Below are 26,638 nucleotides of genomic sequence, written 5' to 3'. Positions count from 1 at the left end.
GTATTTGAACATGAATGTCACAGTTTTATTATGTGGTGGAAAATCAATGGAACCCTATTATAATGTAGTGAAAACGGATGTAACAGTATTATTATGTAATATAACGTAAAAGCAACTGTATTATTTTGTAGTGGAACATGAATGTAATAGAATAACTATGTAGTAGAATATAAATGTAACAGTATTATTATGTAGATCAATATGTGTGAACAGTATTATTATGTAGCCAAATATGAATGTAACAGTATTATTATTTAATTGAATATGAATATGACAGTATTAGAATGTTGTGGAATATGAATGTAAGAGTGTTATTATGTAGTGAAAAATGAATGTAACAGTATATTTATGTAGTGCAACATAAAAACAACAGTATTATTTTGGAGAGGAATATGAATATAACAGTATTATTGTGTAAAGAAATGTGAATGTAACAGCATTATTATCTTGTGGAATTTGAATGTAATTGTTTTATTATTTAGTAGAATTTAAATGTAACAGAATTATTATGTAGTGGATCATGAATGTTACATTATTATTATTTAGAGGAATAAGTCTGAACAATTTTATTATGTAGTGGAATATGAATGTAACAGCATTATTATTTAGAGAAATATGAATGTAACAGCATATTTATGTAGTGGAACATAAATGTAACAGTATTTTTTGTGTTGTGAATATGAATGTAACAGTATTATTATGTAATGGAACATAAAAGGAACAGTATTATTTTGTAGTGGAATATGAATGTAACAGTATTATTATATAGTAAAATATGAATGTAATGGCATTATTATGTAGTGGAATATGAATGTAACAGTATTATTATGTTGTGGAAAATGAATGTAACAGTGTTATTTTGTTAATAAGTATTTGTAGTGAAATATTGATGAAACAGTATTATTATGTAGTGGATTATGAATGTAACAGTATAATTATGTAGTAGAACATAAATGTAGAAGTATTACTATGTAGTGGAACATGAATATAAAATTATTATTTTATTGTGAAAATGAATGTGATGGTATTATTATGTTGTGGAACATGAAAGTGACAGCATTATTATGTAGTGGAATATGAATGTAACAGCTTTATTATGTAACTGTAATAGGAATGTAACAGTATTATTATGTAGTGGAAAATGAATGTGACAGTATTATTATATAGTGGAAACATGAATGTTACGGCATTATTATATAGTGAAATATGAATGTAAGAGTATTACTATGTAGTAGAACATAAATAACAGTATTATTTTATAGTGGACCATGAATGAAACAGTATTATTATATGTTTGAAAAAAATGAATGTAACATATTATTATGTAGATGAAAATGAATGAATTATTATTATTATATAGTGGAACCTCAATGCAACAGTATTATTTTGTAGTGGAATATGAATTTAACATTATCATTATGTACTGGAAGGTTAATGTAACAGAATTATTATGTAGTGAAACATTAATAATAATGTATTACTATATTGTAGACATAAATGTAATAGTTTTATTTTGTAGTGGAACATCAATATAACAGTATTATTATGTAGTGAAATATAAATGTATGTGGATTATTACTAGTCAAATATGAATGTAACAGTATTTTTATGCAGTGGAACATCAATGTAATCAGTTTTATTATGTAGTGGAATATGAATGTAACAGTATTACTATGCAGTAAAACATCAATGTAACAGTTTTACTATGTAGTGGAATATGAATGTAACATTATTACTATGTAGTGGAACATCAATATTAAAAGTATTATTATATTGTTGAATATGAATGTAATAATATTACTATGTAGTGGAAGATAAATGTAACAGTATTATTATTATTATGTTGTGGAATATGAATGTAACAGTATTTCTATGTATGTAGTGGAACATGAATGTAATAGTATCATTATGTAGTGGAACATGAATGTGAGATTACATGTAGTGGATAATGAATGTTACAGTAATATTATGAGTAACCATGAAAGTAACATTATTACCTGTTGTTGAACATAATGTAACAGTAGTAGTATGCTGTGGAACATAAATGAACAGTATTAATACCTAGTGGAAAATGAATGTAACAGTATTATTATGTAGTACAACATGAATGAAATAGTATTACTATGTATTTGAACATGAATGTCACAGTTTTATTATGTGGTGGAAAATCAATGTAACCCTATTATAATGTAGTAAAAAACGGATGTAGCAGTATTATTATGTAATATAACGTAAAAGCAACTGTATTATTTTGTTGTGGAAAATGAATGTAATAGAATAACTATGTAGTAGAATATAAATGTAACAGTATTATTATGTAGATCAATATGTGTGAACAGTATTATTATGTAGCCAAATATGAATGTAACAGTATTATTATTTAATTGAATATGAATATGACAGTATTAGAATGTTGTGGAATATGAATGTAAGAGTGTTATTATGTAGTGAAAAATGAATGTAACAGTATATTTATGTAGTGCAACATAAAAACAACAGTATTATTTTGGAGAGGAATATGAATATAACAGTATTATTGTGTAAAGAAATGTGAATGTAACAGCATTATTATCTTGTGGAATTTGAATGTAATTGTTTTATTATTTAGTAGAATTTAAATGTAACAGAATTATTATGTAGTGGATCATGAATGTTACATTATTATTATGTAGAGGAATAAGTCTGAACAGTTTTATTATGTAGTGGAATATGAATGTAACAGCATTATTATTTAGAGGAATATGAATGTAACAGCATATTTATGTAGTGGAACATAAATGTAACAGTATTTTTGTGTTGTGTAATATGTGTGTAACAGTATTATTATGTAATGGAACATAAAAGGAACAGTATTATTTTGTAGTTGAATTATTTTGTAGTGAATATGAATGTAACAGTATTATTATATAGTAAAATATGAATATAATGGCATTATTATGTAATGGAATATGTATGTAACTGTGTTATTATGTTGTGGAAAATAAATGTAACAGTGTTATTTTGTAGTGAAATATTGATGAAACATTATTATTATGTAGTGGAATATGAATGTAACAGTATAATTATGTAGTAGAACATAAATGTAGAAGTATTGCTATGTAGTGGAACATGAATATAAAATTATTATTTTATTGTGAAAATGAATGTGATGGTATTATTATGTTGTGGAACATGAAAGTGAGCGGTATTATTATGTAGTGGAATATGAATGTAACAGCTTTATTATGTACTGTAATAGGTATGTAACATTGTTATTATGTTGTGGAAAATGAATGTGACAGTATTATTATGTAGGGAAACATGAATGTTACGGCATTATTATATAGTGAAATAAGAATATAAGAGTATTATTATGTAGTGGAACATAAATGAACAGTATTATTTTATAATGGACCATGAATGAAACAGTATTACTATGTAATTTAACATGAATGTAACAGTATTATTATATGTTTGAAAATGAATGTAACATTTTATTATGTAGTGGAAAATGAATGAATCATTATTATTATATATTGGAACCTAAATGAAACAGTATTATTTTGTAGTGGAATATGAATTTAACATTATCACTCTGTACTGGAAGGTTAATGTAACAGTATTATTATGTAGTGAAACCTTAATAATAATGTATTACTATATTGTAGACATAAATGTAATAGTTTTGTTTTGTAGTGGAACATCAATATAACAGTATTGTTATGTAGTGAAATATAAATGTATGTGGATTATTATTAGTCAAATATGAATGTAACAGTATTTTTATGCAGTAGAACATCAATGTATCAGTTTTACTATGTAGTGGAATATGAATGTAACAGTATTACTATGAAGTAAAACATCAATGTAACAGTTTTACTATGTAGTGGAATATGAATGTAACAGTATTACTATGTAGTGGAACATCAATATTAAAGTATTATTATATTGTTGAATACGAATGTAATAATATTACTATGTAGTGGAAGATAAATGTAACAGTATTATTATGCAGTGGAATATCAATAAAATAGTATTATTATGTTGTGGAATATGAATGTAACAGTATTTTTATGTAAGGGAAAATGAATGTAATATTATCATTATGTGGTGAAACATGAATGTGAGATTATTATGTAGTGGATAATGAATGTAACAGTAATATTATATAGTAACCATGAAAGTAACATTATTACCTGTTGTTGAACATAATGTAACAGTATTTTTAAGTAGTGGAACATGAATGTAACAGTAGTAGTATGCTGTGGAACATAAATGAACGGTATTAATACCTAGTGGAAAATGAATGTAACAGTATTATTATGTAGTACAACATGAATGAAATAGTATTACTATGTATTTGAACATGAATGTCACAGTTTTATTATGTGGTGGAAAATCAATGTAACCCTATTATAATGTAGTAAAAACGGATGTAGCAGTATTATTATGTAATATAACGTAAAAGCAACTGTATTATTTTGTTGTGGAAAATGAATGTAATAGAATAACTATGTAGTAGAATATAAATGTAACAGTATTATTATGTAGATCAATATGTGTGAACAGTATTATTATGTTTATCAATATGTTTAAGCAGTATTATTATCTAGCCAAATATGAATGTAACAGTATTATTATGTAATTGAATATGAATATGACAGTATTAGAATGTTGTGGAATATGAATGTAAGAGTGTTATTATGTAGTGAAAAATGAATGTAACAGTATATTTATGTAGTGCAACATAAAAACAACAGTATTATTTTAGACTGGAATATGAATATAACAGTATAATTGTGTAAAGAAATGTGAATGTAACAGCATTATTATCTTGTCGAATTTGAATATAATTGTTTTATTATTTTGGAGAACGTAAATGTAACAGAATTATTATGTAGTGGATCATGAATGTTACATTATTATTATGTAGAGGAATAAGTCTGAACAGTTTTATTATGTAGTGGAATATGAATGTAACAGCATTTTTATTTAGAGGAATATGAATGTAACAGCATATTTATGTTGTGGAACATAAATGTAACAGTATTTGTGTTGTGTAATATGTGTGTAACAGTATTATTATGTAATGGAACATAAAAGGAACAGTATTATTTTGTAGTGGAATATGAATGTAACAGTATTATTTTGTAGTGGAATATGAATGTAACAGTATTATTATATAGTAAAATATGAATATAATGGCATTATAATGTAATGGAATATGTATGTAACTGTGTTATTATGTTGTGGAAAATGAATGTAACAGTGTTATTTTGTAGTGAAATATTGATGAAACATTATTATTATGTAATGGAATATGAATGTAACAGTATATTTATGTAGTAGAACATAAATGTAGAAGTATTGCTATGTAGTGGAACATGAATATAAAATTATTATTTTATTTTGAAAATGAATGTGATGGCATTATTATGTTGTGGAACATGAAAGTGAGCGTATTATTATGTAGTGGAATATGAATGTAACAGCTTTATTATGTACTGTAATAGGTATGTAACATTGTTATTATGTAGTGGAAAATGAATGTGACAGTATTATTATGTAGGGAAACATGAATGTTACGGCATTATTATATAGTGAAATATGAATATAAGAGTATTACTATGTAGTGGAACATAAATGAACAGTATTATTTTATAATGGACCATGAATGAACCAGTATTACTTTGTAATTTAACATGAATGTGACAGTATTATTATATGTTTAAAAATGAATGTAACATTTTATTATGTAGTGGAAAATGAATGAATCATTATTATTATATATTGGAACCTAAATGCAACAGTATTATTTTGTAGTGGAATATGAATTTAACATTATCACTCTGTACTGGAAGGTTAATGTAACAGTATTATTATGTAGTGAAACCTTAATAATAATGTATTACTATATTGTAGACATAAATGTAATAGTTTTGTTTTGTAGTGGAACATCAATATAACAGTATTGTTATGTAGTGAAATATAAATGTATGTGGATTATTATTAGTCAAATATGAATGTAACAGTATTTTTATGCAGTAGAACATCAATGTATCAGTTTTACTATATAGTGGAATATGAATGTAACAGTATTACTATGCAGTAAAACATCAATGTAACAGTTTTACTATGTAGTGGAATATAAATGTAACAGTGTTACTATGTAGTGGAACATCAATATTAAAGTATTATTATATTGTTGAATACGAATGTAATATTATTACTATGTAGTGGAAGATAAATGTAACAGTATTATTATGCAGTGGAATGTGAATGTAACAGTATTTTTATGTAAGGGAAAATGAATGTAATAGTATCATTATGTGGTGAAACATGAATGTGAAATTATTATGTAGTGGATAATGAATGTAACAGTAATATTATATAGTAACTATGAAAGTAACATTATTACCTGTTGTTGAACATAATGTAACAGTATTTTTAAGTAGTGGAACATGAATGTAATAGTAGTAGTATGCTGTGGAACATAAATGAACGGTATTAATACCTAGTGGAAAATGAATGTAACAGTATTATTATGTAGTACAACATGAATGAAATAGTATTACTATGTATTTGAACATGAATGTCACAGTTTTATTATGTGGTGGAAAATCAATGGAACCCTATTATAATGTAGTGAAAACGGATGTAACAGTATTATTATGTAATATAACGTAAAAGCAACTGTATTATTTTGTAGTGGAACATGAATGTTACTGAATAACTATGTAGTGGAATATGAATGTAACAATATTATTATTTAAAGAAATATGAATGTATCAGCATTATTATGTTGTGAAATATGAATGTAAAAGTATTATGATGTAGTGGAACATAAATGTAACAGTTTTATTATGTGGTGGAACCTAAATGTAACGGAATTATTATGAAACGGAACATGAATGTTACAGTAATATTATGCAGAGGAATATGTCTGAACAGTTTTATTAAGTAGTAGAATATGAATGTTGCATCATTATTATGTTGTGGAATATGAATGTAACAGCATTATTATTTAGTGGAATATAAATTTAACAGCATAATTATGTTGTGGAACATAAATGTAACAGTATTATTTTGTTTTAATATGTGTGTAACAGTATTATTATGTGAAGGAACATGAATGTAACAGTATTATTATGTAGTGGAACATAAAAGCAACAGTATTATTATGTAGTGATATATGAATGTAACAGTGTTATTATGTAGTGGAATATGAATATAACAGTTTTTTTACGTAGTGGAACATGAATGTGAGATTACAATGTGGTGGAACGTGAATGTAACTGTATCATTATGTAGTGAAATATGAATGTATCAGTATTTTTATGTAGTGGATAATGAATATAACAGTATTATTATGTAGCAACCATGAAAGTAACATTATTACTATGTTGTTGAACATGAATGTAACAGTAATATTATACGGTGGAAAATCAATGTAACCGTATTATAATGTAGTAAAAACGGATAAAACAGTATTATTATGTAATATAACATAAAAGTAACGGTATTTTTTGTAGTGGAACATGAAATTAACAGAATAACTATGTAGTGGAATATGAAGGTAACAGTATTATTATGTAATTCAATATGTGTATTAGTATTATTACGTACTCAAATATGAATGAAACAGCATTATTATATAAAGGAATATGAATGTAACATTATTATTATGCCGTTTAATATCAATGAAACAGCATTATTATGTTGTGGAATATAAATGTAACAGTATTTTTAAGTAGTTGAACATGAATGTTACAGTATTATTATGTAGAAGGAATATGAATGTAACAGTATTACTATGTAGTGGAATATGAATGTAACAGTATTACTTTGTAGTAGAATTAGAATTTTAAAGTATTATTATGTGATGTAACATCAATCTAACAGTATTATTATGTAGTGGAGAATGCATTTAAAAGTACTATTAGGTAGTGGAATATTAATGTAACAGTATTATTTTAAAGTGGAACATGAATGTAACAGTATTATTATTTCGTTGAATATGAATGTAAAAGTATTATTATGAAGTGGAGTATGAATGTAACAGTATTATTATGTAGAGGAACGTTAATGTGACGGTATTATTATGTAGGGGAACATGTAGTATGCTGTAGAATATAAATTAACAGTATTAATACCTAGTGAAATATGAATGTAAGAGTATTATTATGCAGTGAAAAATTGATGTTATAGTATTTTTATGTAGTGCAACATAAAAACAAAAGTATTATTTTGCAGTGGAACATGAATGTAACAGAATAACTATGTAGTGGAATATTAATGTAACAATAATATTATGTAAAGAAATATGAATGTCTCAGCATTATTTTGTTGTGAAATATGAATGTAACAATATTAATATGTAGAGGAACATAAAGGTAACGGTTCTATTATGTAGTGGAATCTGAATGTAACATAATTATTATGTAATGGAATCTGAATGTAACATAATTATTATGTAATGGAATATGAAGTTAACAGTATTATTATTTAGTGGAATATGAATGTAACAGCATATATATGTAGTAGAACATAAAAGCAACAGTATTATTTTGTAGTGGAATATAAATGTAACAGTATTATTATGTAGTAAAATATGAATGTAACAGCATTATTATGTAGTGGAATATGAATGTAACAGTGTTATTATGTTGTGGAAAATGAATGTAACAGTGTTATTATGTCTTGGAATATGAATGTAACAGTATTATTATGTAGTGGAACATGAATATAACCGTATTATTATGTAGTCAAATATGAATGTAACAGTATTATTATGTAGTGGAACATTAATGTGACAGTAATATTATCTAGGGGAACATGAATGTTACGGCATTGTTTTATAGTGAAATATGAATGTAAGTGTATTACTATGTAGTTGAACATAAATGAACAGTGTTATTTTATAGTGGAACATTAATGAAACAGTATTACTATGTAATTTAACATGAATGTAGCAGTATTATTATTTGGTGAAAAATGAATATAACCGTATTATTATGCAGCGGAAAATGAAAGTATCATTATTAATATGTAGTGGAAGGTTAATGTAACAATATTATTATGTAGTGAAACATGAATAATAATGTATTACTATATTGTGGACATAATTTAATAGTTTCGTTTTGTAGTGGAACATCAATATAACAATATTATTATATAGTGGAATATAAATGTATGAGGATTATTATTAGTGGAATATAATTGTAACAGTATTTTTATGCAGTAGAACATCAATGTAATAGTATTACTATGTAGTGGAACATGATTATAAAAGTATTATTATATTGTTGAATACGAATATAATAGTATTAATATGTAGTGGAAGATAAATGTAACAGTATTATTATATAGTGGAATATCAATAAAACAGTATTATTATGTAATGGAATATCAATAAAACAGTATTATTATGTAGTGGATTATGAATGTAACAGTATTTCTATGTAATGTAAAATGAATGTAACAGGTTCATTATGTGGTGTAAAATGAATTTAACAGTATTATTATGTTGTGGAAAATGCGTATAACAGTATTACTATGTAGTCGGACATGAATTAACAGTATTAGTATGTAGTGGAAATTGAATGTATCAGTAATATTATGTTGCGGGAAATGAATGTAATGGTATTATTATATTGTGAAACATGAATGAAACAGATTTACTATGTAATGAAACGTGAATGTAACAGTATTATTATGTTGTGGAAAAAATGTAACAGTATTAATATATAGTATAGTCGAATTTAAATGCAACAGTATTATTTTGTAGTGGAACATGAATGTAACAGTATTATTATGTAGTGGAATATGAATGTAACATTATTAATATGTAGTAGAAGATTAATGTAACAGTTTTATTACGTAGTGGAACATGAATATTACAGTATTACTATATTGTGGACATAAATGTAATAGTTTTTTTTTGTAGTAGAACATTAATATAACAGTATTATTATGTAGTGGAATATAAATGTATGAGGATTATTATATAGTGGAATATGAATGTAACAGTATTTTTATGCAGTAGAACATAAATGTAACAGTATTACTATGTAGTGTAACATGAATATAAAAGTTTTATTATATTGTTGAATACGAATGTTATAGTACTACTATGTAGTGGAAGATTAATGTAACAGTATTATTATGTGTTGGAAAATGAGTATAAGAGTATTATTATGTAGAGAAAATTGAATGTATCAGTATTATTTTGTTGTGGGAAATGAATGTAACGGTATTATTATGTTGTGAAACTTAAATTGAACAGTTTTACTATGTAATGGAAAATGAATATAACAGTATTAATATGTGGCGGAAAATGGATGTAACACTAATATTATGTAATGGAAAAAATGTACCAGTATTATTATATAGTATAGCGGAATATGAATGCAACAGTATTTTTTTGTAGTGCAACATGAATATAACAGTTTTATTATGTAGTGGAACATAAATGTGACAGAATTATTATGTAGTGGAACATGATTGTGACAGTATTATTATGTAGTGGAATATGAATGTAACAATTTTATTACGTAGTGGAACATGAATGTGAGATTACTATGTACTGGAACGTGATTGTGACTGTATTATTATGTAGTGGATAGTGAATTTAGCAATATTATATGTAGTAACCATGAAAGTAACATTACTACTATGTTGTGGAACATTAATGTAACATTATTTTTAAGTAGTTGAACATGAATGTTACAGTATTACTATAAAGTGGAATATGATTGTATCATTATTATTATGTAGTGGATCATGAATTAAACAGTATCATTATGTAGTGGTACATGAATGATACAGTAATACTATGTTGTGGAACTTAAATGAGCAGTATTAATACCTGGTGGTACTTAAATGAACAGTATTAATACCTAGTGGTACATGAATGTGACAGTATTATTATGTAGTTAAACATGAATGAAATAGTATTACTATGTAATTGAACATTAATGTAACTGTTTTATTATGTAGTCGAAAATCAATGTAACCGTATTCTAATGTAGTAAAAAACGTATGTAACTGTATTATTATGTAATATAACATAAAAGCAACAGTATTATTTTGTAGTGGAACGTGAATGTAACAGAATAACTATATAGTGGAATAGTAATATAACAATATTATTATGTAAAGGAATATGTGTGAACATTATTATTATGTAGAAGAATATGAATTTAACATCATTAATATATAGTGGATTATGAATGTAACAGCATTTATGTCATGGAATATGAATGTAACCGTATTGCTATGTAGTGGATCATAAATGTGACAGAATTATTATCTAATGGAAAATGAATGTAACAGTATTATAATGTAATGGAACAAAAATGTAACAGTTTTATTACGTGGTGGAACATGAATGTATGAATACTATGTAGTTGAATATGAAAGTAGCAGTATTATTATGTAGTGGAAGATAAATGTATGAGGATTATTATGTTGTGGAATATGAATGTAACAGTATTTTTATGCAATAGAACATCAATGTAACAGTATTACTATGTAGTGGAACATGAATAAAAAAGTATTATTATATTTTTGAATACGAATGTAATAGTATTACTATGTAGTGGAAGATAAATGTAACAGTATTATTATGTAGTGGAAGATAAATGTAACAGTATTATTATGTAGTGGAATATAAATGTAACAGTATTATTATGTAGTGTATTATAAATATGACAGTGTTAATATGTTGTGGAATATGAATTTAAGAGTATCATTATGTAGTGAAAAATGGATGTATCAGTATTTTTATGTAGTGCAACATAAAAACAACAGTATTATTTTGCAGTGGAACATGAATGTAACAGAATAACTATATAGTGAAATATTAATGTAACAATAATATTATGTAAAGAAATATGAATGTATCAGCATTATTTTGTTGTGAAATATGAATGTAACAATATTAATATGTAGTGGAACATAAATGTAACGGTTCTATTATGTAGTGGAATCTGAATGTAACATAATTATTACGTAATGGAATATGAATTTAACAGTATTATTATTTAGTAGAATATGAATGTAACAGCATATATATGTAGTGGAACATAAAGGCAACAGTATTATTTTGTAGTGAAATATGAATGTAACAGTATTATTATGTAGTAAAATATGAATGTAACAGCATTATTATGTAGTGGAATATGAATGTAACAGTGTTATTATGCTGTGGGAAATGAATGTAACAGTGTTATTATGTAGTGGAACATGAATATAACAGTATTATTATGTAGTGAAACATGAATGTAACAGTATTATTATGTAGTGGAATATGAATGTAACAGTATTATTATGTAGTGGAATATGAATGTAACAGTATTTTTATATAGTGGAATATGAAAGTGACAGTACCATTATAGAATGGAATATGTGTGAACAGTATTATTATGTAGTGGAATATGAATGTAGCAAGATTATTATGTAGTGGAATATTAATGCAACAGCATTATTATGTAGTGTAATATAAAGGTAACAATATTGTTATGTAGTGAAACATCAATGTAACAGTATTATTATGTAGTGGAACATAAATATAACAGTATTATCATGTAGGGGAAAACAAATGCAACAGTATTATTTTAAAGTGGAACATTAATAGAACAGTATTACTATGTCGTGGAACATCAATGAAAAGAATTAATATATAGTGAAACATGAGTGAAACAGTTTTACTATGTAATTGAACATGAATATAACAGTTTTATCATTAGTGGAAAATGAATATTATAGTATTATTATGTAGTGGAACATGAATGTATCAGAATAATTATCTAGTGGAATGTAAATGAAACAGAAGATCTATGTAGAGGAATAGAAATGTAACAATATTATTATTTAAAGAATATCTGTGAAAAGTATTATAAGGTGGTAGAATATGAATGTAACAGCATTAATATGCAGTGGAATATGTATGTAACAGCATAATTAGGTAATGGAATATGAATGTAACAGTATTTTTATGTAGTGGAACATGAATCTAACTGTATTACAATTTTGTGGAACATAAATGAACAGTATTAATATGTAGTGGAAAATGAATGTAAAAGCATTATTATGCAGTAGAATATGAAAGTAACAGCATTATAATGTTGTGGAATATGAATATAACAATATTATTATGTAATGGAACGTGAATGTAAGAGTATTATTATGTAGCAGAATATGAAGGTAACATTATTACTATGTAGTGGAATGTTAATGTAACGGTATTATTAGGCAGTGGAATATAAATGTAATAGTATTGTTAAGTAGTTTAATATCAATGTGACAGTACTATTATGTAGTGGAACCTGAATGTAACAGTATTAATATATTATGGGACATGATTATAACAGTATTATTATGTAGTGAAACATGAATATTAATATATTACTATATTGTGGACATAAATGTAATAGTTTTGTTTTGTAGTGGAACATCAATATAACAGTATTATTATGTAGTGGAATATAAATGTATGAGGATTATTATATAGTGGAATATGAATGTAACAGTATTTTTATGCAGTAGAACATCAATGTAACAGTATTACTATGTAGTGGAACATGAATATAAAAGTATTATTATATTGTTGAATACGTATGTAATAGTATTATTATTTAGTGGAAGATAAATGTAACAGTATTATTATGTAGTGGAATATCAATAAAACAGTATTATTATGTAGTGGAATATAAATGTAACAGTATTTCTATGTAATGGAAAATGAATGTAACAGTTTCATTATGTGGTGGAAAATGAATTTAACAGTATTATTATGTTGTGGTAAATGAATGTAACGGTATTATTATGTTGTGAAACATGAATGAAACAGTTTTACTATGTAATGGAACATTAATGTAACAGTATTAATATGTGGCGGAAAATGAATGTAACAGTATTATTATGTTGTGGAGAAAATGTAACAGTATTATTTTATAGTATAGTGGAATATGAATGCAACAGTATTATTTTGTAGTGGAACATAAATGTAACATTGTTATTATGTAGTGAAACATGAAATGTAACAGTATTATTATGTAGTGGAAAATTAATGTAACTCTATTATTATGTAGTGTAACATGGATGTAACTGTATTATTATGTTATGAAACATAAATGAAACGGTTTTACTATGTATTTAAACATGAATGTATCAGTATTATTATTTGGTGAAAAATGAATGTAACAGTATTTTTGTGTAGTGGAATATGAATTTAACATTATTACTATGTAGTGGGAGGTTAATGTAACAGTATTATTATGTAGTGAAACATGAATATTAATGTATTACTATATTGTGGACATAAATGTAATAGTTTTGTTTTGTAGTGGAACATCAATATAACAGTGTTATTATTTAGTGGAATATAAATGTATGAGGATTAATATTAGTGGAATATGAATGTTACAGTATTTTTATGTAGTAGAACATCAATGTAACAGTATTACTATGTAGTGGAACATGAATATAAATGTATTATTATATTGTTTAATACGTATGTAATAGTATTACTATGTAGTGGAAGATAAATGTAACAGTATTATTATGTAGTGGAATATCAATAAAACAGTATTATTATGTAGTGGAATATGAATGTAACAGTATTTCTATGTAATGGAAAATGAATATAACAGTTTCATTATGTGGTGGACAATGAATTTAACAGTATTATTATGTTGTGGAAAATGCGTATAACAGTATTACTGTGTAGTGGAACATGAATTAACAGTATTATTATGTAGTGGAACATGAATTAACAGTATTATTATGTAGTGAAAATTGAATGTATCAGTTTTATTATGTTGTGGTAAATGAATGTAACGGTATTATTATGTTGTGAAACATGAATGAAACAGTTTTACTATGTAATGGAACATGAATGTAACAGTATTAATATGTGGCAGAAAATGAATGTAACAGTATTATTATGTTGTGGAGAAAATGTAACAGTATTATTTTATAGTATAGTGGAATATGAATGCAACAGTATTATTTTGTAGTGGAACATAAATGTAACAGTGTTATTATGTAGTGAAACATGAAATGTAACAGTATTACTATGTAGTGGAAAATTAATGTAACTATTATTATGTAGTGTAACATGGATGTAACTGTATTATTATGTTATGAAACATAAATGAAACGGTTTTACTATGTATTTAAACATGAATGTAACAGTATGATTATGTGGTGGAAAATGAATGTAACAGTATTATTATGTTGTGGAAGATGAATGTAACAGTATTATTGTATAGTGGAATATGAATGCAACAGTATTATTTTGTAGTGGAACATGAAGGTAACAGTATTATTATGTAGTGGAACATGAATGTAACAGTATTACTATGTAGTGAAACATGAATGTAACAGTATTATTAAATAGTGGAAAATTAATGTAACTGTATTATTATGTAGTGGAACATGAATGTAACAAGTTAAGTAATGTTTACTTTTGTACGCGTATAAACCTATAAGCACCACTGTACAATTAGCTAATAGGAATATTAGGGAGTTTTATGTGTAGCACGCATGCACGCACGGTTTGACTGACTCAAATTGTTCTGTAGTGGAACATTAATGTAATAAAACACCCATTTAAAAGAATATGGGGTTGTTATATTTAAATTAAAGTAATAAATTATAAAAGCACAAAATGAATGTAAACGTAATACATCTTTGTATTTAATAATTTATTTTTTAAAAGCACCTTCCCTTTTTGTATAATCGCCATCTCTGACTAAAATGTTGAGATTTTTTTTATAAACTATTCCTAAAAACGACGTTATGAAATAATGATCTTTAAAATATATTTTCTTTCAAGTTTCCTAAAGTATAAAGAAAACGTCGAGGGGACTGCCACCAATAATGTAAACGGTGTAATATATTTCCCTAGCGTGTAAACTCGTTCTTTGTATACGAATTTATTTAAATTTTAGGCCTATCATTCGGTGTTTTAGTTTCATGTTAGTATTTATATTAAGATTTCATGATACTGAGTTGTTTATAAACCACAGAAAGGTGAAGCTTTAACTTAATGCGTTTCTTTGTGTGTTTTTTCTATATTATTGAAATAATTGCCTCTCAAATAAATGTTGTTTGTCGAAGTTTTGCATTCGTATAGAACAATACAAGTTAAATAGCGTTCACTTTTGTACTCGAATAAACATATAAGTATCACTGTTCAATTAGCAAATAGCAATATTAGGGAGTTTTATGTGAGCTAGCACGCATACACGCACGGTTTGACTGACACAAATTGTTCTCTTAATTACATAGATGGTGAAGTTTGCAGTTTGGATATTTAGTTCCTATGCATCAAAGTGAATTCGTCTGTTAAATACACTGAACATTTTATTTCAGGACTTCACGTACTTAATGGTACTATTTTTTATGCCAAGTGTCAACGTCTGATCACTATTAACTCAGATCTCCATTGTTACAGGAACATATTATTTAGTTTTTTGACCGTTTCGTACGCGATGACAAACTTACATCTTCTCTTCTAATACTTTTTGTTTTAAAAATATCTCTTATTTTCCCCATATAAAACATAGTTTTAAGTTTAATGGTTGATGGCCTAGGTATGCAGAAGCCATCTCTACTGCTTGGAATAGTTTCATGAATCATTTACATGGAACGTATTTAATCATGAAAACTCCGAATGGTTAATCAAGCAGCTGACACGTTCACGGGATTTATATACAGAGATGGTGATTTTATTTCTTTCTAACGTCCCTTCTTCTTTGTATTGCAGTTACCAAAGAATGAAATTCGACTCATACACTTTGGAATATTAATTGTAAATCAACTTGATACTCTCCAAAAATCTTTTTTTCTTTACAATTTTGTACAAACTATCTTGATAGGATGCATATCTAATACAAGTTTTATATAGAAAAAAATATTATAAACACCATCATTAGCTGAATGCAGCAGGTTCCCTGCGGATGTTGTTAATGGAAGCTTAAGGTCGTCAGAGGTTTTCAGTAAAGACTCGGATATTATAAGAGATTTATTGCGTGTGTTTTTAGTCCACAGATATCCCTTGATTGTAAGAAGCTTTCAAAATAGGTTTAGTAAACGTGGGTGTAAATTTAAGTTTTTTCTTTTAATTGTAGGTTTATCTTAATACTTAGTAAAGAATGTGGTTATTTTCCGTCGTGAAGATGAAAGTGTTATTTAATGAAATAGAATATTCATATTTTATTATAATTTTAGCTACAGAAACTAAGCACAAATTGAGTACTGAGTTATAATATCATTGTTACCTACTGTTTTATGTAAGTGGACATTTTTATCATATGGCAAATAATAGACAATATTTGAAATTACTTCGTATACAGAAAGAAGTAAAAGAACATAACGTAGACTTAAGTAAACTATTGTAATTAGCAGTAAAGTGAGAGAAGCTATTTTATATTCATTTTTTACCGTTTTGGATAAAATGTTTGAATATTTTGTAACAAATAATATCGTAAAACTATTAAGTTGTCTGGAGATAAATGTTGGAATTCTCACGATAGCATTTAGAAACTGAATATTGAGTACCTCATGGTTGGTTGGTTTAATCCAGCGTTTGTCGCTTTCAAGGTGTCTTAATTGTCCACTGATTCATCTCTATTCAGAGTAAGTTTCGCAACTTCAAGGCAGCATGGACAAGAAGGACTCTCTTCTGATTTTCCTCTACGACTTCAAGTTACCGAAACTACACGGAATATCAACTAGACATTCAGCCATGGATCTGTTACTGACGTACAGTTAAGCATTGGTTCTAAAGGTTTCGACATGGAGATGAAACTCTTGAAGACCACGAAGGTCGTGGAAGGAAGCCATCTTTAGATAAAAACACAGTAATGGAAACAGTTGAGACAGACCCTCACATAACAGTATGTAAGCTTGCAGAAAAGCTAAGCACAAGCAAGTCAAGCATTGCCAACCACCTGAGTACAACTGGAAAGACGAAAAAGTTGGATAAGTGGGTTCTACATGAGCTGACTGAAAATCAACAAAATGGGCATTATAAGACCTGTCAGGTTGACGCTTGAAAAATTGAACGATTGGGAATCGAAGTTATGCCTCATCCACCTTATTCCCCAAACCTTTCCCCTACAGATTTTAATTTTTCAAGCATTTTTACATTATTTTGAATAATAAATGATTCAAAAACCAGGCAGCTGCAGAAGAAGCTTTTCGGGAATTCAGTGACCATAGAAACTCTTATTTCTACAGCAGGGACATAAACAGCATCGTTAGACATTGGCAACAGTGTGTTGAAACAAATGGTGCGTTCCCTGATTAAAACATGTTTTACAACACTGGTTTATACTTTTCCAAACTTTGCAGTTCAAAACAACACTTATTCCTAGACAACCTAATATAATTACAGATGTTGAATGACAAATGTGTGTTTTATTAAACGTATACGTACGTCATTTGTATAATGACACAGGTTAACTGGACATCGTGAATGGTTTATTCTACCAGTAAAATGTTTATTAGATTACTACATAAAGACGTGTAATTTAGCATTTCACTTATCACAAAAAAAGATCTTACCAAAACACACAAAATGACAAAATGTAACATTATATTATTATAAATAGCACATGTAACCTTGTAACAATTCATATTAAATATTCAGTACTTGATTGGTCCTCTTTGTATTCACATAATTTCCACAATGCAACGTTGCATTGCGTCGATGAATTTAGTGATGTAATCTATTGTGATTTCATCTCAAACTCTCAATAGAGAGCGCTTAAACTTAGACAAAGCTTCAGTAACTGGTATGAAATTTGTTTGTTTTGAATTTCGCGCAAAGCTAGGAGAACTATCTACGCTAATCGTTCCTAATTTAGCAGAGTAAGACTAGAAGGAAGGTAACTAGTCATTACCGCCAATCGCCAACACTTGGGCTACTAATTTACCAACGAATAGTGATATTGACTGTCATTTTATAACGCCCCTACGGCTGAAAGTGCAAGCACGTTTGGTATGATGGTGATTCGTACCTGCGACCCTCAGATTACGACTCGAGTGCTGTATCCACTTGGCCATGTCGGGCTAGTTAATTTTTGAAAGTACAACTTTGGTTTGGGTATTATTCAGATATAAAAAAAATTTAACCACAGTCTAGCGAGGAAACGTTAATCACAATGTTGTTTATAACTAATACTATAATATAAACATAATCACAAAATTATGTTTTACTAAACGTTTTAACAAATTATTTAATAAATACTTTAGTTAAAGTTTAATATAAACTAATGTGGGTGCTAAGTATTTGTATACCTAATCTCCGATGATTAACGTTACACCTAAACGTTCATCAAAATGATATTGTTTAAGTTAAAAGCTAGCCACGTGGGTAACCTTCTTAACAATAAATTAAGTATAACGTATATTCAGTTTTATCTAGAAGACAGTTGCAATATGTTTACTACAATGCACTGTAGTTAAATCGCTAAGTATAGTAACATAGTGAATCAGTAGTGCAGTGAAAGTGTTCTACAATGTCATTTATAACACGTGTTTCAGTTAACTTCGATACAATGTTTAGTTAATGGTAAAACTAAACTTTGACTGTCGGGAAAGACTTTCAAATATCTGCTTAGAAACAAAATGGATATTTCTTGGTCAAATATTTTAATTCGCTTAAAAATATCAGGTTGGATCAATAGAATTGCTCAAAGTGATATACTTTTCTGATTTATAGCTTGGCATTATAAATAACGAGACGCCTATTCAACATCTAAAACCTGACAAAACCCGATTCAAAAAAACTCTGACTTATTCACATGTGGCTTCACGACCACCTAGAGACGTACAAGTTTTCCCCGCGATGTACTAACGGAATTCATAGAAACCGTGGTATGAAATGGAACACATAATGCATACTTACAGCGCCACAGTTTTCGCAGAAACTATCTCTAGCATTATGAGCTAAAATTTTTATATGGTTATACATGGCGACATAACATGTAAAATTTCAAATGAAACACATCTTTAAACAATGTGACAAGTGTAGCGAACGAAACACCTCTTTAAACAATGTGACAAGTGTAGCGAACGAAACACCTCTTTAAACAATGTGACAAGTGTAGTGAACGAAACACCTCTTTAAACAATGTGACAAGTGTAGTGAACGAAACACTTCTTTAAACAATGTGACAAGTGTAGTAAACGAAACACCTCTTTAAACAATGTGACAAGTGTAGTGAACGAAACACTTCTTTAAACAATGTGACAAGTGTAGTGAACGAAACACTTCTTTAAACAATGTGACAAGTGTAGTGAACGAAACACTTCTTTAAACAATGTGACAAGTGTAGTGAACGAAACACTTCTTTAAACAATGTGACAAGTGTAGTGAACGAAAGACCTCTTTAAACAATGTGACAAGTGTAGCGAACGAAACACTTCTTTAAACAATGTGACAAGTGTAGTGAACGAAACACTTCTTTAAACAATGTGACAAGTGTAGTGAACGAAACACCTCTTTAAACAATGTGACAAGTGTAGTGAACGAAACACTTCTTTAAACAATGTGACAAGTGTAGTAAACGAAACACCTCTTTAAACAATGTGACAAGTGTAGTGAACGAAACACTTCTTTAAACAATGTGACAAGTGTAGTGAACGAAAGACCTCTTTAAACAATGTGACAAGTGTAGTGAACGAAACACTTCTTTAAACAATGTGACAAGTGTAGTGAACGAAACACTTCTTTAAACAATGTGACAAGTGTAGTGAACGAAACACTTCTTTAAACAATGTGACAAGTGTAGTGAACGAAAGACCTCTTTAAACAATGTGACAAGTGTAGTGAACGAAACACCTCTTTAAACAATGTGACAAGTGTAGTGAACGAAACACCTCTTTAAACAATGTGACAAGTGTAGTGAACGAAACACCTCTTTAAACAATGTGACAAGTGTAGTGAACGAAACACTTCTTTAAACAATGTGACAAGTGTAGTGAACGAAAGACCTCTTTAAACAATGTGACAAGTGTAGTGAACGAAAGACCTCTTTAAACAATGTGACAAGTGTAGTGAACGAAAGACCTCTTTAAACAATGTGACAAGTGTAGTGAACGAAAGACCTCTTTAAACAATGTGACAAGTGTAGTGAACGAAACACCTCTTTACACAATGTGACAAGTGTAGTGAACGAAACACTTCTTTAAACAATGTGACAAGTGTAGTGATTAATTAAAATAATTGAACGTGAAATAACAGACACTTTTTTATCACTGAATTAATAATTATATATACATTTAATAATTATATATACATTAATAATTGTATATACATTTAATAATTATATGTACGTTAATATTTATATATACATTTAATAACTATATGTACATTAATAATTATATATACATTTAATAACTATATGTACATTAATAATTATATATACATTTAATAACTATATGTACATTAATAATTATATGTACGTTAATAATTATATATACATTTCCATGGAAGTTAATTCTGAAAAACGATGCTTTATTGCTCGATGTTGTTGTTGTTTTGAATTAAGTACAAAGCTACACAATGGGCTATCTGTGCTTTGCCCATCACGGGTGAATTAAGTACAAAACTATACAATGGGCTATCTGTGTTCTGCCCACCACGGGTAAATTAAGTACAAAGCTACACAATCGGCTATTTGTGTTCTGCCCACCACGGGTGAATTAAATACAAAGATACACAATGGGCTATCTGTGCTCTGCCCACCACGGGTAAATTAAGTACAAAGCTATACAATGGGCACTCTGTGCCCTGCCCGTCAGGGGTATTGAAACCCGGATTTTAGCCTTGTAACTCCGCAGGCATATCGCTGAACCGCTGGGGGGACTTTTTATTTGAATGGCTCACGGTAAATTCTTTCTCGTGGTTTTTGAAAGATTATGTACTCTGAATGGATAAGTGGATAAGGCACTTGATTCCAAGTGTGAAGGTCTCACCAAACATTCTCACCCTTTCAGCTGTGGTGGCGTTATAATGTGACGGTCAATCCCACTATTCGTTGTAAAAAGAGTAGACCAAGGGTTAGCGGTGGGTGGTAATGACTAGTTGCCTTTTTCTTGTCTTACACTGCTAAATTGGGAACGGCCAGCACAGATAGATCTCGTGTAGCTTTGCGAGAAATTCATAGCCAAACCAAAAGTCATTGTCATTATTGTATCAGGTAAGTTGAAACTTCTAATTAAAAAATAAATAATGATATATTGACATATATCCCTGAATGAAAATTAAAATTATGTTATGCACGAAGGAAACGTTTCTAAAGACTGCATTATAAATGTTCATTATATTAACTTTCCAAACTCAGCTGTTTTTAACAAGCATAAAACGATGTGGTTTGATACAGTTCTAATTATGTAGATTTTAATATACGAAACCCGAACAACTAAACCGCAAGTTCAAGCAATAATATGCAATCTAATGACGTTTATAACAAAAACGTCTCGTGATTACCAAGTTATTTAAAACAATACACGTTTATCAACTGGTTTATGCCATTAACTTAGTGCTGTAATCAAAGTAGTTGATATGTACATGTATTTAAAGTATTCATTCTTTCTTTCCCTACTATATATATAACGAAAGGACTAGTTTTAAATTATTTTTTTTACTGTCTTTAGTTAGTTGCAAGCGCTTTTATTCCCCAATATTAAAATCAAGAAGCGTAAAATTGTGGTCAGTTCTTATAAATCTATATCCGTTGGCTGAAGAGTAGTGTTAGCTGCAAAATCGCTTCCAACCAAGTAGATATATTAAATAAAACAGTATTTGAAACCTGATGGCCCTTATCATATTCGAACATATTATACGTTCGATGAAATCACTCCTCGTATTAATATTTATATATTTACACACACACACATATCTATATATAAAGTTAATTATAATTTTTCTCCATGGTTTATTTATGAAAATACTTTCATTCACTCGACTTTCTTTCGGACAAGTGGAAGACCTTCGAAGTCATACCAGTCTAAGTACTCACGGTGTCATTATAATAGTTATAATAGTGCACTGAAGTGCTTTTTTCTAATACTATGTCATAAGTGTTCACCAATAATTTGTGGAATAATTCATCTACATTTATTCTATTATGAGCTTAAAGCGCTATAGAAACAACACAGTGCAAATAACCTATGTTTCACAAAACATCTACAGGACATGATCTATGTTTCACAAAACATCTACAGGACATGATCTATGTTTCACAAAACTTCTACAGGACATGATCTATGTTTCACAAAACATCTACAGGACATGATCTATGTTTCACAAAACTTCTACAGGACATGATCTATGTTTCACAAAACATCTACAGGACATGATCTATGTTTCACAAAACATCTACAGGACATGATCTATGTTTCACAAAACTTCTACAGGACATGATCTATGTTTCAATAACAATTTTGTATAAAAGCATGGCTTTGGATGGTTCAGTTCAAACAAGTTTTTAACGATCATTATAAATACGACAAGTGATACCAATTTATCACTAACAACTTAGAAATATTTCTGATTTGCTGTTTTGATATATTCTAATATTTAGATGTGAGAAATAGATTAATGGACGTATAATTGTTTTGTTGTTATGTTATATATTTCACAATTGACTGAAAAACAAACTGAAGGACATAGACTTGCTTTGTTGTTATGATGTATTTCAGTATTTAACTGAAACCAATGACATTACATTCGACATATCGAAAATAACTTATTGGAGAGTTTACATCGTAAGTCAAAGCTGGGTGGATGAAACCAACTATCACACAGAGTAATCTGTCAGATGCACATAAGAATATTCATGACTTTAAGCTAGATTTCGATAATTTCTTACTGAACAAGTGTTGGTACTTTGATGGTCTCAGTTAGACTAAACTGATTATTAAACGAATATAAACCGAAATCTTCAGTAAATTAAAGCTACATTACAAAATTTAATAAATTAAGAAACAAGTTAATGAACACAGAAGTATATCAAAATCATTCCTAAGCCTAATCAAGACTGTAGTATTAATTAATGAAAACATAGACTGTTAATTTAAGCTAAATATTACCAGAATAAAACTCAATGAACTTTGGTTCGACTGGTAGAATTATATAAAGAGTCCAGACCGATGTACCGACAGAAAACATTGTACAAAAAACCAAATTTAATTAGTTTGTTTGTTTTGAATTTCGCCCAAAGCTACTCGAGGGCTATCCGCGCTAGCCGTCCCTAATTTGGCAGTGTATGACTAGAGTGAAGGCAACTAATCATCACTGCCCACCGCCAACTCTTGGGCTACTCTTTTACCAACGAATAGTGGGATTGACCGTCGCTTATAACTCCCCACGGCTGAAAGGGCGAGCATGATTGGTGCGACTGGGATTCGAACCCGCGACCCTCGGATTACGAGTAGAACGCCTTAACACACTTGGCCATGCCGGGTCCGAATTAATTAGCACAACATTATCAACACTATAAAGTTAGACAACCTTTATTATTGAATAAACATATATTGACATTTTCAGTTAAATAGTGTTACTTAATACACACGCACATCAATATTCCTGATGAAATCAAGTCAGAAGGTGTGACATATCGCGATGTTTCTCACGAACATAATTAAATATAAGATATTCCAATGTATTTTTAACGATTTGATTTTATCTCTTAAATACAAAATAAAGTTAACGCATTTTGTTTGTTTGTTTTTATTTTTGGTTTTGAACGTGGACGAATTTATTTCGTCAGCTTGTTTTCAATTAAATATATTATTGTAGTATACTTATGTTGGATTTATCATTATATTTAATAAGGAAGCTGTTGTGGCCACCTAACGAATATGTTTTGTTTGTTTGTTTGTTTGTTTTACTGAAAGAAGACAAATCAACATATATAAAGCATGTTGTTAAAAATGTTAGACATGATGAAATATCTGAATCTATTATGGTTTATCGTTTCTAACCATATAACATGCTTTACTCGAAAAAGCCTTCAAAAGGAATGGTAAGAGATATATTAATAGATGAAACTTGTACGAAGTCAATACCAAACAGATATATATATATATATAGTTGTTTATTTATAACATGGATATATTAAGCATTAGTGATTCTAATGCTTCAAGTATATTGTGTTTTGAGTTCAAGTCTCAGGTGTCGGACGTATACCCTTCCTGTTACCTTTGGTTCTGTTAAAAAAGCTTTGGAGCTTTCAACGTGTATTTTTGGCGTTAAAAAAGTTCCAAAGACCACGAATTTCTATCCTATGATTAACAGTACATTTGATGGCGAATTATCAATGCATTAAAAGAAACTTTCCTGTTGTTTCTTTAATATGTTGTTTTTTAATAAGTTAATGATACAATTTCGATTATTTAAAGATTCAACAGGTTTATGTACTCACCGAGATCGTATATTTCTCAGTCTGTTCTCTCTTTGACACTTTTGGCTTGTTTTGATCTGAATGTCTCAGCACTTCTCACCTTTTAAACCTGCAAGGATGAAGGTTTACACATATACTCTCTTCTACACACCGTGGCTCTTCTCAAGCAGAGAGTAAATCCCTATGCCAATATTACTTACCTTCGTAAGGTAATGCTCTATCACTAGCGCCCTCAGGCGGTTTGAAACGGAGACAAGAGTATCGACTACATGTTGCAGTCGTACACAAACGCGTCTGGTCACTAGTTGCTGCAGTGTATGCTCGCATATCCGTAACAACTGAAAACGTTTTGAACAAATATAGACATATTTATAAAAATGAAAGAGGAGTCTCAAACATTGGCTATAAAATGTTTACTAAGTAGAAAAACAGAGACAAAAAACATGTCTAAAGCAGCTAACGTTAAGTTTTAGTTAAAAACATAATTACACTCAAATGAATTTATGTATTAAGAAAATACAGTACTCTAACTTGTAACAATAAAGCCATATTCAGTATAAAATATATCGTAAATAAGCGGTTTTTGTATATTTATTTAACTAAATATCGCCTATAATGCACTCGAAATAACATATTAACAAACCACAGTACTATAACTTGTCATAATAAAGCCGTGTTTAGTACAAAATACGGTCTAACTGAGCGGCCTATATTGACTACTTACAACAAAAGAGCTAGCTTCAGTGATGCCTAATTATTAAAAGTCAAATATGTAAAGAAAATCTTCCCACTGTTATTAGACATGTAAAATGTGGCGGAGGAAAATATGGGATTTTCAAGACAATGTTTAAGAGAATGAAGAATACAAGGTAAATAGAGAATAGGGTAATCTGGAAGAAGTGTAGACACAAAAATGGTGTATTAAAAGTCAGGAAAGTAGCTGTGAGGGAATGGAAACTACTGCATTGGAGACGCACGACAAAAAAAAAAGATTCCAATAATGTTAAAAGAATGTCGGGAGAAAAGGGAATTCTGAACAGGAAGAAATAAATTATAAGGAAGAAAAGGAGGCAGGGCAAAAACACAAAACAAAATCGAACACGGTGGTGAAGTGTAGTAGTGATATTGAAATGAAATGTATAAATGAAAGAGAGAAAGTAAATTTTAAATTAGACATTAAAGCCAACTAATGATTTTGGTTCTAGTATCGATACTTGTCTATGAAAATAATTATT

At 28.4% G+C, this 26,638-nt stretch overlaps 1 protein-coding gene across 1 annotated transcript in view; it reads right to left on the bottom strand.

The window, feature by feature from the left end:
• Positions 1–25,576, bottom strand: part of LOC143232885 (SCY1-like protein 2) — a 336,447-nt gene extending 310,871 nt beyond the window's left edge. Inside the window, exon 1 of the mRNA XM_076468902.1 lies at positions 25,425–25,576. The gene's annotated coding sequence lies outside the window, so the exon portion shown is untranslated. The remainder of the gene's footprint in view (positions 1–25,424) is intronic.
• Between the last annotated feature and the right edge of the window lie 1,062 nt (positions 25,577–26,638).

Source organism: Tachypleus tridentatus, chromosome 11 (genome assembly GCF_004210375.1).
Source record: "Tachypleus tridentatus isolate NWPU-2018 chromosome 11, ASM421037v1, whole genome shotgun sequence".
In the NCBI taxonomy this organism is placed as follows: Eukaryota; Metazoa; Arthropoda; class Merostomata; order Xiphosura; family Limulidae; genus Tachypleus; species Tachypleus tridentatus.
This window is presented reverse-complemented; position numbering and strand designations above follow the sequence as displayed.